Source organism: Rattus norvegicus, chromosome 2 (assembly GCF_036323735.1).
Source record: "Rattus norvegicus strain BN/NHsdMcwi chromosome 2, GRCr8, whole genome shotgun sequence".
NCBI lineage: Eukaryota > Metazoa > Chordata > Mammalia > Rodentia > Muridae > Rattus > Rattus norvegicus.
The window spans coordinates 97405210-97419450 of NC_086020.1; the positions used below are offsets into that span (position 1 = coordinate 97405210).

Here is a 14241-nt window from a genome sequence, read left to right on the forward strand (position 1 = left end):
ATGATAGTCAGTCTTCCAGGAGGAGGTTTTCGGGTCAGAAAGAACCTAGATTCTCTACATCTCAAAGTTTATGGTGTCTTTCAGTGATAGGAGCTTATCTTCAACTGCCTGAAAGCAGTCAAGGAAACAGCAACAGCCTGTATGAATACTGCCTACTTGAACAACAACTCAAGAGGGGGGTTTACTGTGAGTTACTGGTGCTTGGTTAGAATTTCTATAGCTTTTTCCTGGAAGTAATGTCAATCCATATAGTTTACCTTTATGTAAATTATGCATGTATATAAATAATTTATTTGTGTTTACCTATTTATAAACACATACACTTATATACATCAATATATATATATACATATACACATACACTTCTATGTGTTACATATAATTTAGGTAAATACAAATAATGATGTGATTATGGCTTTTGAAACATCCTTAACGTTATTAATTACCCTTCCCCATCTTCCATATTGAGCTACATAACTCAACAAAGCTCCCCAGTTTTTTCTTTTCACACACTGTTCATTCTGCAGCTTCTTATGCTAGATTCATTCTCCTGGCCCAGTCAGGCGCTTACAACCTGTGCTCTGGTCTAGCCTGGTGAATATACCTGGGCTTCACCTACCTGTACCTTTCCCAGTTTCTAAGAGAATACCTGTTGCCTTAAACAGAACCAGTCTAGCCTTCTGAGCCCCATCCTCACTTTTCCTAACCTCCAGGTATGTGACTGAGAAACATGATATGCACCAGGCCAGCATGCATACATGAAAGTAACACTAATGCCCATGTTTCTGTGCCTCACAATGAAAATAATATGAATGGACAAGAAAGTATATCTTGCCTCAAAATTAACTAGTCCTATAGAAATATTCTCCAATGAGTCATACCTAGATGAACCTCAGCATGCCAAACTTAAAAGGTCATCAGAATGTTATCAAAGAGTTGAATGAGTTAAAGGAATAGGGTATCACAGCTCAGTGGATATAGAGAAGATGACCACCTAAGTGATGCCCAAGAAAACCAAATGTACAGCTGAGAAATAACAGGGTCAATACAGAATTTGAGAACAAAGTTCAAAGCAGAAAAATATTGAATGGAACTTAAGCTCAAATGAAGCAGGAATTGGAAAGTTCAATAACCCAATTAGGTAACATCAGGGAAATCCTTCTAAGTAGATTTTGCCACAAAGAACATGGAATATTAGGACGTAAAAGAGGAACTAGAGGGGTTGGGAATTTAGCTCAGTGGTAGAGCGCTTGCCTACCAAGCCCAAGGCCCTGGGTTCGGTCCCCAGCTCCGAAAAAAAGAAAAAAGAAAAAAAAAAAAAGGAATCCCCTTCAGTTTCCTTAACCTGATGGTTTCCCATGGTCTCCATTTCAAAAAAAAAAAAAAGAAAGAAAGAAAGAGGAACTAGAAAAAACAAACAATATGAAAAGCTTACAAAAATAGTTAGGGATTATGTTATTTAGTAAACTGGTAATGGTAGTGTCTCCTATATCTTAATCCCAAAAATGAAGTAATAATGATAAAATGTAAGCATGGGAAAGTAATATACAGAAAACATGGGGCATCATGAAAAGACAAAATACTTGAACTATACACATTATATAACAGAAACAAGTCCTAAATCAATAGCATAGAGCGATTCTTCAAGAAGATCATAGAAGAGAATTTTCCCAAACTAAGCTCGTGGGGTTTTGCTTACGAGCTCTCCACGGCAGCAGCCCAAACTAAGCAAATATATACTTACACTAATACAAGAAACACAGAAAGCATCAGGAAGAATACCTCTCTTGCAAACAAGAAAAGAAAAAGAAAATTCCCACAACATTTCATTGTTAAAACAGTAAATTATAGAACAAAGAAAGAATGTGGAAAGTAGTAAGATAAATGTGTCACACACACACACACACACACACACACACACACACACACACACGCCGCATACAAAAAATAGATATTACAAAAGGAGCTGCTTCCTCAATGAACTCTTTGAAAGACAGAAGAACCTGAAGCATTGCATTATGAGTTTTATAACATCATGGTATCTGCACCCAGAGCTGGGACTGTCCCACAGCCGTTAAGTACAAAACCTGTGTGGAGAGAGCTTATCTGTAGGAGTGTTCTCCCTGCTAAGCCCACAGCCCACAGGTGGAACCCCACTTTCTCTCCACTGACTATCACGAGAGAGCTCCTTGGGTGCTCAGGGCTTGAAAGCCACAGGGCAGCCTAAGATAGGCCCCTTCTGATCTCCATCTGCACACAGAGCTGGGGATGTCCCACAGCTCTGGGACCCAAAACCTGCGCTCAGAGAGCTGGTCTCCCAAGAGCCCTCTCACTCTTTAGATCACAGGCTCACAGGCCCACAGGAGGGACAAGCTCCAGTCAAAAACAGCAAGACCAACTAATATCAGAGATAACCAGATAGCAAGAGGCAAGTGCAAGAACCTAAGCAACCAATATCATCAGAACCCGGTTCTCCCACCATAGAAAATAATGGATATCCCAACACACTGGAAATACAAAATTTAGATTAAAAAAATCACATCTCATGATGTGATAGAGGACCTTAAGATGGACATTAATAATTCCCTTAAAGAAATACAGGAGAACAGAGGTAGACAAGTAGAAGCCCTTAAACAGGAAACACAAAATCCCTTAAAGAATTACAAAAAAATACAAACAGGTGAAAGAATTATACAAAACCATCCAGGATCTAAATATGGAAATAAATACAATAAGGAAATCACAAATGGAGAAAACTCTGGAGATAGAAAACCTAGAAAAAGAGATCAGGAGTCATAGATGTAAAAATCACCAACAGAATACAAGAGATTGAAAAGAGAATCTCAGGAGCAGAAGATACCATAGAAAACATTGACACAATAGTCAAAGAAAATTAAAAAAAAAAAAAAACCAAAAAACTTCTAACCCAAAAGATCCAGGAAATCCAGGATATAATGAGAAGACCAAACTTAAGAAGAGAACAAAGATTCCCAACTTAAAGGGCCAGTAAACATCTTGAACAAAATTATAGAAGAAAACTTCTGTAATGAAGGAGATGCCCATGAACATACAAGAAATTGCAGAACTCCAAACAGATTGGACCAGAAAAGAAATTCTTCGTGTCACATAATAGTCAAAACACCAAATACATAAAACAAAGAAACAATATTAAAAGCAGTAAGAGAAAAATGTCAAGTAACATATAAATGTAGACCTAGGCGAAAGGCAGGCGCCGGTGTCGCGCTGCTGCTGGGAGGAAGCTGGGCCGCCTCGCCGGCCGAAAGCAGGCCGGAGCCCGGGTCGCTGGCCTGGCTTCTCCCTGCATGGGCGTGGGCGAGGCAGCGGTCCCAGACGCTGCAGCGTTCGTCCAGGCAGAAGATTAAGTGCCGAGAGCAAAGAAATTACATCCAGTTCTCATTATGCATCAGAAAAATGAAAAAACAGAAGAAAATTCTATGGAAGAAAGGAATTCACTTAGCCTTTTCTGAGAAATGGAATGCGGGATATGGAGGCTTTAAGAAACTCTATTTTCCCCAAAACTTGTGCTTTCTGAAAGCTAAGCTGGGAAGGCCAGTTGTTTGGCATCGGCAGTCGAAGCATTTCCAGTGTAATAAGAGGGGTCTTCACATCCAGAAAACATGGACCCAGAATGTACCACTTTGTTCAAAGACCAAGTCTGGAGTGGCCACTCAAAATGTTAGTTCTTTGTATGCCAAAGTGAAAAGAAAGGACACTAAGCACTTCATTTCCTCCTCCAGGAGTCTCCTGAAACTCCAAGCAGATAAATTACTTTCTTCAGCAAAGAACTTGGGCCGTGAATACTGCAGAGAGAAAAGCCTTCTGAAGGCAGTTACTGGCTTGCCGGCAAATACTGTTTTAGGTAAGGCCAATGGTCACAAACCTAGCATGGACCCACAAGCTTCAGACTTTCCCATGAAGTTCAATGGGGAGAGCCAAAGTCCAAGTGACAGTGGCAAGACTGTGGTTTTGAACAAACATAGAAAACGAGTTTGTTATGGCTGCTACCAAGGGCTAGAGCACCACAGGAATAGGAGACCCCTGATTCCAAAAAAGTTCCAACCTAACCAACATCAAAGAGTCAAAGTGTCTCTTATGATGTATGAGAAACTATCCATGATTAGATTTCGGTATAGGATTTTCAGATCCCAGCACTTCAGAACGAAAAGCAGAGTTTGCAAGCTAAGAAAAGCCCAGCGAAGCTGGGTGCAGAAGGTCACTGGGGACCATCAAGAGAACTTTAGGGATAACAACACTGAGGGTGGCGATTGCAGCCCAGCCCCTTCCCTAGAACCTAAAGACCTTTGTCGGTGTCAGCCATACTTTCCAGACATGGACAGTAGTGCTGTGGTGAAGGGAAAAAACTGTCACGTGCCTGATGGCCACACTAAAGAAAGTCCTGCCTTGGACAAGGAGCATGGTTTAGATGCAGCATTCCCTGACCAGCAGAATGGCAGCACCACATACACTTGGGACCAGCCATCCTCTTCTCCTAAGTGGGAGTGTACAGAGCAAATTCATGAAATCCCTTTGATGGGACATCCTTCTAGTGACAACTTCACTCCGGGAACTGAAAGAGCTCTTATGACTCTGGGGCAGGAAAGCCGGACAAGTGCTGTCAGCGATGACGGAGTGAAGCTGTCAGTGTCTGGAGCAGACGAATCTGTGAGTAGTGTAGATGGGCCTGTGTCTGAGGAGCCCGCTCAGAACGAGAACTTCCAGATGGAGGAGGATGGGTCTCTCAGGCAGAACATTCTTAGTTCGAAACTGCTGGACCACCCTTACTGTAAGAGTCCACTGGATGCTCCCTTGGTGTGCAGTGAGCTCAAAGTAGAAAACCAAGTGGCAGGTGGCAAGAGTGGCCAGACAGCGTCTCCCGTGGATGATGAGCAGCTCTCGACCTGCCTTTCTGGGTTCCTAGACGAGGTTATGAAAAAGTATGGAAGTCTGGTCCCACTCAGTGAGAAAGATGTCCTTGGGAGATTAAAAGATGTCTTTAATGAAGACTTTTCTAATAGAAAACCATTTATCAATAGGGAAATAACAAACTACCGGGTCAGACATCAAAAGTGTAACTTCTGAATCTTCTACAACAAGCACATGCTGGATATGGACGACCTGGCAACTTTGGATGGTCAGAATTGGTTGAATGACCAGGTTATTAATATGTATGGCGAGCTGATAATGGACGCAGTCCCCGACAAGGTCCACTTCTTCAACAGCTTTTTCCATAGACAGCTGGTAACCAAAGGCTATAATGGAGTTAAGAGATGGACTAAGAAGGTGGATTTGTTTAAAAAGAGTCTTCTGTTGATTCCCATCCACCTGGAGGTCCACTGGTCTCTCATTACTGTGACACTCTCCAGTCGGATTATTTCATTTTATGATTCCCAAGGCATTCATTTTAAATTTTGTGTAGAGAATATAAGAAAGTATTTGCTGACTGAAGCCAGAGAAAAAAATAGACCTGAATTTCTTCAGGGTTGGCAGACTGCTGTTACAAAGTGTATTCCACAACAGAAAAATGACAGTGACTGTGGAGTCTTTGTGCTCCAGTACTGCAAGTGCCTCGCCCTAGAGCAGCCTTTCCAGTTTTCTCAAGAAGACATGCCTCGTGCGGAAGAGGATCTATAAGGAGCTGTGTGAGTGCCGGCTCCTGGACTGACACTCACTCAGCAGGGACTCCAGAAGGTGCCATGTTGGAGCAGATGGTTTGTTACTTGAATCTCCAAACACTTACTGAATCTTTGCAGATACTTCAGATTGGTGGTATTGGGCCACTTATTGTTACCTCAGATTTATTTTTGCCCTTCATTTCTCCTGCTATCATGTACTTTTTTTTTAATGTTCAATTTAGTTTCATTTTTAACTTTATGGATTCCATACGTCCCTCCCATATTTAATATTTATTATCCAAACGCATGCATATAGACAGAGCATGCAGTAAAGAGTATTTAAAAAAAGCCTAGTAAATTTGGTGCAGCTTTTGAAACATAGTTAGATGTGAACTGAATACAGGTTTAAAAGTTAACCCCAGAACCTAAAAATGCAAGATGTTTTTGATACAGCATAGTCAGAATACATGTTCCCCATGGCATAAAGGGTAGCTAGGAGTGTTGTGGAAAGCCAGTCATGTTTCCCTTACAGCACCTTTTGCTCATCCCTCCGATGAGTCTCCAGCATGAGACGCATTCCTTCTGAAGGCCAGAGGGGCTGTTCTGCTGAGGGATGTGGTGCTTACAAGCACAGTGCTGTTTGAGAAGAGTTAAGGTATGAGGAAAAGCAGCTTCCTTGGGTGCCAGTTACCTTATTTTCTAAAAAGGCAAGGGGAGGGGTTATTTTGATTTGTCTGAGACAAAGTCTCACTATGTAGCCTAAGCTGTCCTGGAGCTCCCAGTACCTAGGCTGGCCTCAAACTCAAGCTAAACCTGTCTCTGTCTCCTAGTCTGGTAACATAGTACATACCAATACACTCTACAGGAAGAGTCTCATTTTGGTTTTAAGATTTATAATATGTAGAATAAATCTCATGAAGGTTTTTCCTGAGACACTGAATTTTCTTGGATTTTTTTTTCTGGGTTTGACTTGTAAAAAAAAACAGCATTCATCAAACTCATAGTTAAATAAATGAGAATTTGGCTTTCATGGAAAAAAATAAATGTAGACCTATCAGAATTACAGGAGACTTCTTAACACAGACTATGAAAGCTATAAGATCCTTGATAGATAGGAAAACTACACCCTAGAAATAGCAAGAAAGCAATCTTCCTGCAACAAACCAAAAGAAGATAGTCACACAAACATAATTTACCTCTAACAATAAAAATGACAGAAAACAACAATAACTATTCCTTAACATCTTTTAATATCAATGGACTCAATTCTCCAATTAAAAGGCATAGACTAATGGAGTGGATACATAAACAGGACCCAGCATTTTGCTGCATACAAAAAAAAGTGACAAAAACATATACTACAACATACCCAATGACAAAATCAGACACTACCTAAGAGTAAAAAGTTGGGAAATCTTTTTCTAAGAAAATGGTCCCAAGAAACAAGCTAGAGTAGTCATTCTAATATCAAGTAAAATTGACTTTCAACCCAAAGTTATTCATAAAGATAATAAGTAAACTGCATATTCGTCAAAGGAAAAATCTACCAAGATGAGATCTCAATTCTGAATATCTATGCTCCAAATGCAAGGGCACACACATTCATGAAAGAAACTTTAATTTTTATTAGATATTTTTAATTTACATTTCAAATGTTATCCCCTTTCCCAGTTTCCTGTTCATAAACCCCCTATCCCAGCCTCCTTCCCTTTCTTCTATGAGGGTGTTCCCCCACCCATCCACCTACTCCTTCCCATTTCCGCACTCTGATATTCTCTTACACTGTAGCAGGACCAAGGGCCTCTCTTCCTATTTTTGCCCAACAAGGTCTTCCTCTGCTACATATGCAGCTGTAGTCATGGGTCTACCCATGTGTACTCTTTAAGAAACTTTACTCATGCTCAAAGCATACATTGCAGCACACAATAATAGTAGAAGACTTCAACGCACCACTCTCACCAATGGACGGATCATGGAAACAGAAACTAAACAGAAACACAGTGAAACTAACAGAAGTTCTGAACCAAATGGATTTAATTGATATCTATAGAATATTTCATCCTAAAACAAAAGAATATACCTTCTTCTCAGCACCTGATGGTAGCTTTGTAAAATTGATCATGTAAATGGTCACAAACCAGTTCTCAATAGATGCAAGGATATTGAAATAATTCCATGCATCCTATCAGATCACCACGAAGTAAGGCTGATCTTCAGTTGGAACAAAAAACAACAGGAAGCCCACATACATATGGAAGTTTGACAACACTTTACTCAATGATAACTTGGTCAAGAAAAATATAAATATAGAAATTAAAGATGCTTTAGAATTTCATGCAAATGAAGGTACAGCACACCCAAATTTATGGGACATAATAAGAGCAGTGCAAAGAGGAAAACTGATAGCTCTGTGTACCTCCGAAAAGAATTTGGAGAGAGCATACACTAACAATTTGACAGCATAACTGAAAGCCCCCCCCTCCAAAAAAAGAAGAAAGAAGAAAGAAGAGGAGGAGGAAGAGGAGGAGGAGGAGGAAGAGGAAAAGAAGAAGAAAATTCACTCAAGAAAAGTAGACTGCAAAAATGATCAAACTCGGAGTTGAAATCAAACAAGAAACCAAAAGAACTACACAAAGAATCTACAAAACCAGGATCTGGTTCTTTGAGAAAGTCAACAAGATAAAAAAACCCTTACTAGAATAACCAGAGAGCAGAGAGAGTATCTAAATGAACAAAATCAGAAATGAAAAAGAAGACATAACAACAGAAACTGAGGTAATTCAAAAAATTATTCAATCCTACTACAAAAGCCTGTAATCAAAAAAAGCTGGAATCTGGAGAAAATGGAAATTTTTTTAGACAGTTACCAGGTACTAACATTAAGTCGGGATTAGAAATCATCTAAATAGTCCCATAACCCCTAAAGATATAGAAGCAGTCATTAAAAGTCTCTCAACAAAAAGAGCCCAGGACCAGATAGGTTTAGTGTAGAATTCAATCAGACTTTCAAAGATGACCTAATACCAATACTCTTCAAAGTATTCCACGAAATAGAAACAGAAGTAACACTACCCAATTTGTCATTTCAATCCACAATTACTCTTATACTCAAACCACACAAAGATCCTACCAAGAAAAAGACTACAGACCATTTCCCTCAAGAATATAAATGCTAAAATATGCAATAAAATACAAACTAAATTCAGGAACACATCAAAACTATTACTCATCATGGTTAAGTAAGCTTCATTCCTGGGATGCAAGCATGGTTCAGTATATGAAAAGACATCAACATAATCCACTATATAAAAGAAACTCAAGGAAAAAACCACATGGTCATTTCATTAAAGGCTAAGAAAGCAATTGACAAATTTCGACACTCCTTTATGGTAAAAAACTTGGAAAGATTAGGAATTCGAGGACCATGCCTAAATAGAGTAAAAGCAATATACAGCAAACCAGTAGCCAACATCAAACTAAATGGAGATGAACTTGAAGCAATTTCACTAAAATCAGGAACTACACAAAGCTGCCTACTCTCTTGATACTTATTCAATATAGTACTGAAAGTCCTAGCCAGAGCAATCAGAGAACAGATGGAGGTCAACGGGATACAAACTGGAAATTAAGAAGTCAAAGTCACTATTTTTTTTATTAACTTGAGTATTTCTTATATACATTTCGAGTGTTATTCCCTTTCCCGGTTTCCGGGCAAACATCCCCCTACCCAAACCCCAAGTGAACTAGATTGTTGGGGGGAGGGCGGCAATGGGGGGAGGGTGGGGAGGGAACACTATTTTTATATGATATGACCTTAAGCTGTATTACTGAGCAATTGTGATAAAAACTGCATGGTATTGGTAGAGAGGGATATAATTCAGTGGAATAGAATTGAAGACACAGAAATTAAACCATACATCTATGGTCACTTGTTCTTAAACAAAGAATCTAAAACTATCAAATGGAAAAAAGGCAACAAATGATACTGTTTCAACTGGATGTGAGCAAGTAGAAAGATGAAAATTTACCCATTCTAATCTCCTTGTACAAAGCTCAAGTACAAGTAGATCAAAGGCCTCCACATAAAACCAGATACACTGAAACTATTAGAAGAGAAAGTGGGAAAGAGCTTTCAACACATACGCACAGAAGAAAATTTCCTGAAGAGAACACCAATAACTTATGCTGTAAGAGCAAGAATAGACAAATGGGACCTCATAAAATTGCAAAGATTCTGTAAGGCAAAGGATACTGTCAACAGGACAAAATGGCAACCAACAGATTGAGAAAAGATCGTTACGAAACCATGATCTGGTAGAGTGTTAATATTTAATATCTACAAAGAACTCAAGAAGTTAGACTCCAAAGAGCCAAATAACTCTATTAAGAAATTTGCTATAGAGCTAATCAAAGAATTTCCAACTGAGGAATACCAAATGGTAAGAAGCACCTAAAGAAATGTTCAACATCCTTAGTCATCAGGGAAATACAAATCAAACCACCCTGAAATACGACCTCACACTAGTCAGAATGGCTAAGATCAAACTCAGGTGACAGTAGATGTTGGCTAGGATGTGTAGAAATAGGAACAATCCTCCATTGTTTGTGGGATTGAAAGTGGGGATTTTCATCCACAGTTCAAAGCAGCCTTATGTATAATAGCCAGAAGCTGGAAGAACCAAGATGTCCTTCGATGGAGGAATGGAAACAGAAAATGTTGTACATTAACTCATTGGAATTCTACACAGCTATTAAATAATGACTACATGAAAATCTTAGGCAAATGGATGGAACAACAAAATATCATCCTGAGTCCGGTAATCAAGTCACAAAAGAATGTACATGTTATGCACTCACTGATAAGTAGATATTAGCCCAAAAGCTTGGAATATCTAAAAACAAATTCAAAGATTATATGAAGCTCAAGAAGAAGGAAGACCAAAATGTGGATGCTTCATTTCTTCTTAGAAGGGAGAATAAAACACTCACAGGAAGAAATACAGGGACAAGAGTAGAGCAGGGACTGAAGAAAAGTTCATCCAGTGACTGCCCCACCTGGGAATCTATCCCATTTGCAGCCATATGTACATGATATGGTACAAATATTACAAATGAACATGCTTGCAGCTAACCATTGGACTAAACAAGAGGACCCAGTGGAGGAGTTAGAAAAAAGCTGAAGTGGTTTGTAACATCATAGGAATAACAACAATATCAATCAACCAGACCCCACCAAAGCTCCCAGAAACTAAACCTCCAAACAATGAATACATATGGCGGGACCATGGCTCCAGCCACATATGTAACAGAGGATGGCCTTATCCAGCCAGCATCAATAAGAGGAAAAGCTTTTGGTGATATGAAGGCTCTTTTCCCCAATGTAACAGATTTTCAGGGCGTTGAGGTAGGAGTGGAAACATCCTCATAGAAGCAGGGGGATGGGGGATGGAGTATGGGAGAGGGGAGAAAGGCAATAACATTTGAAATGTCAATGCATAAAATATTCAAGAAAAATAAAATTAAATAAAAATAAAATATCATGACTGCCAAACTAGGCTATTATTCCTAACAAAATTATCTGGCAGAGTTGAAAAGAAGTTATGGTGATGCAAACAGGCTACATGAAATTATATCCAGCAGACAAATTATAACCAGGAAGCAATTTGAACTGAAGAAAAGAATTATAGCTATGAGACTATAAAAAATGAAATTATAATTACTGTATTTTATTTTAATGTTTTTGGGAGCAACATAAATATAAACATTCACATTATGTACCTGCATGTGCCTACTTGTAGGATTTCCATGCTGTAGTGAATGGTACCATATCATGTACGTGTGGGCAGCACAAATTTTACTTAGCAGACCATATTAAAACATACATGAAGTTCAGAGGAGAATTTGTCAAGTGGCATCTTAGTTGAGTTAGAGAGAAAAAAGGATACAGGATAATTGCATCTATGCATAGAATATTCCAAATTAAAGAAAAACATTTTAAAAAGTTGAACAGGCACATCCCAGTCGATGGTATTCAAAATGCTTTATCTGATAAAAAATCGTAAATGTGCATGTATACTAAAGACCTGACATAAGCGTCTTTTGTCATTGATTGTAAGAAAAACTAAGTTTTTAAATTTTGAAGTGAAAATTAAGACAGAACATTTGACAATTTATATGTACAGTTTCCTATACTAGAGTGTCATGTTCCTCAAGTTGATCATGTGATCAGAAGAAAACTTTTACTGAAGCCTTTCAAGAACACTGATATGAATTACATATCAATTTCAATGGCAGCTTCACATTTTTTAAAAACAATTGTAATAGAATAGTTCAATTCACAAAGAAGCATACCTGGTTGTAAACTTGACTTCTCCATTCTTTTCCTAAGTGGATATGACCCTAGGGTTTATGAGCTTATTCAATGTCACCTTGAGACAAAGTTGCCTTCTAAGATCATTTACTCAGACAGTAATAAGCCATAGCTAGACTTTGACTCCTCAGAGTTAAGTTAAACCAATATTTTAAAAATACATTTACTATTTTAAAGTGGGAATAATTTTTGTTTCCTTGTTAACCTAGAGCATTTCTGATAATGACCTTCAAAACAGCAAGAATTTGAATGAACACATACTGGCATTACAGTTTCATGATTGGAGTGAACTTTCTCAATTTTTTAATATCTTGGCTTATCATTGCAGATGTATTTACTAATACTGTTCTATTCATGTACTGATATTATTCCACTACCTGAGAACCTAGTTATTCCACGCCCGGGCGTATACCCAAAAGATGCCCCAACATTTAACAATGACACATGCTCCACTATGTTCATTGAAGCCTTATTTATAATAGCCAGAAGCTGGAAAGAACCCAGATGTCCTTGTTCAAGAAATAGATACAGAAAATGTGGTACATTTACACAGTGGAGTATGACTCAGCTATTAAAAACAATGACTTCATGAAATTCTTATGCAAATGGATACAATTAGAAAATATTATCCTGAGTAACGTAACACAAAGAAAAGAACACACATGGTATGCACTCACTGATAAGTGGATATTAGCCCAAAAGCTTGAAATACCTAAGAACAAATTCCCAGATCATATGAAGCTCAAGAAGAAGGAGGGCCAAAATGTGGATGCTTCATTCCTTCTTAGAATGGAAAAAATACTCATGGGCGGAAATTCTGGTACAAAGAGTAGAGTAGGGACTGAAGAAATGGTCATCCAGTGACTGACCCACCTGGGGACCCATCCCGTATGCAGCCTAGTCACTACTGCTGATGCCAAGAAGTGCTTGTTAACAGGAGCCAGAACTGGGTGTCTCCTGAGAGGCTCTGTCAGAGCTCTACTGATATAAATGAGCATGCTTGCAGCCAACCATTGGACTGAACAAGGGGACCCCAATTGAGGAGTCAGAAAAAAGACTGAAGTAGTTGAAGAGGTTTGAAATGCTATAGGATAAACAATATCAACCAACCAGACACCACCAGAACTCCCAGGGACTAAACCATCAGCCAATGAGTACACATGGCTCCAGCAACATATGTAGCAGAGGATGGCATTGTTTAGCAATGATAGGAGAATAAATCCTGTGAAGGTTCATTTCCCTAATGTAGGGGAATGCCAGAGTGTCCTCTGAAATTAGGTGGGTGGGAGGTGAAGCATCCTCATAGAAACAGGGGGAGGGTAGAGGTGGTATGGGAGAGTGGGAAGGGGGTTTACATTTGAAATGTAAATACATAAAACATTCAAGAAAAATAAAATAAAATAAAAAGATTAAAGCAACTTCATGCTTTGGAATCCAGGAAATTCATAGTTGCCTATTTGTCTTTAAGATTGGTCTCAGTGTAAGCATTATAGATAAAACCTCACTCTCCAACTTATACACTCGATGAGTGATGGTCATTTATATTGACAAGATTTGGAAAAGTACACACACACATACACATACAAATTAGAAAAATAGATATAATTATTTTCTTCCTCCGGGTGATAAATATTTGTTTTTTTACCTATTTACAGTTGTGCTATATATAATTAATTATGCTAATAGATTTTCTTGTTTAAATATACAAATCCTTGAGTAAACTATGGTAGGTTTCATTGTAATAATTTAAACAATGTTCTTTTGATTTATGTTTTGGGGTGAAGTGTTTATCTTTCACTTCAACTTTTTAGTAAAGTAAAATATCATAGGCACTTTTTACTTTAGTTTTGTTTTAGAATTTCTACTGCTGTGAAGAGACAACCAGGACCACACTAACCTTTATTAAAAATTTTTTTTTTACTTTGGACTGGCTTACAGTTTCAAAGATTTCATGGAGGGACACATGTTGGCATATAGGCAGACATGGCACTGGAGAAGGAGCTAGTAGTTCTACATCTGGATCCACAGGAAACAGATAGTAAAAGCCACACTAGACATGGCTTGAGCTTCTGAGAGGTCAGAGTATACATTCCTGTCTCTCCAAGGACACATCTCCTCTAACAAGGCCACGTCTACTAATAATGCCAATCCCTTTGATCAAGTATTCAAAGACACGGGTTTACTGGGGCCATTCCTATTCAAACCGTCACAAGATTTTAAATAGAAAACTTGAAGATA

At 38.6% G+C, this 14241-nt stretch overlaps 1 long non-coding RNA gene and 1 pseudogene across 2 annotated transcripts in view; one reads left to right on the forward strand and one right to left on the reverse strand.

Annotated features, from left to right (window-relative positions):
• LOC134485885 (uncharacterized) overlaps window positions 1-14241 on the reverse strand; it is an 84269-nt gene that overhangs the window by 12739 nt on the left and 57289 nt on the right. Inside the window, exon 1 of one of the 2 annotated variants that reach the window (XR_010064185.1) lies at window positions 1-1884. This exon is cut by the window's left edge and continues 7697 nt beyond it. The exons of the other annotated variant lie outside the window; for it this stretch is intronic. This is a non-coding gene — a long non-coding RNA (uncharacterized LOC134485885). Of the gene's footprint in view, window positions 1885-14241 lie in introns of those variants that run through there. 2 annotated transcript variants of the gene reach the window in all.
• Window positions 3308-6564, forward strand: Senp5-ps1 (SUMO specific peptidase 5, pseudogene 1; annotated as a pseudogene).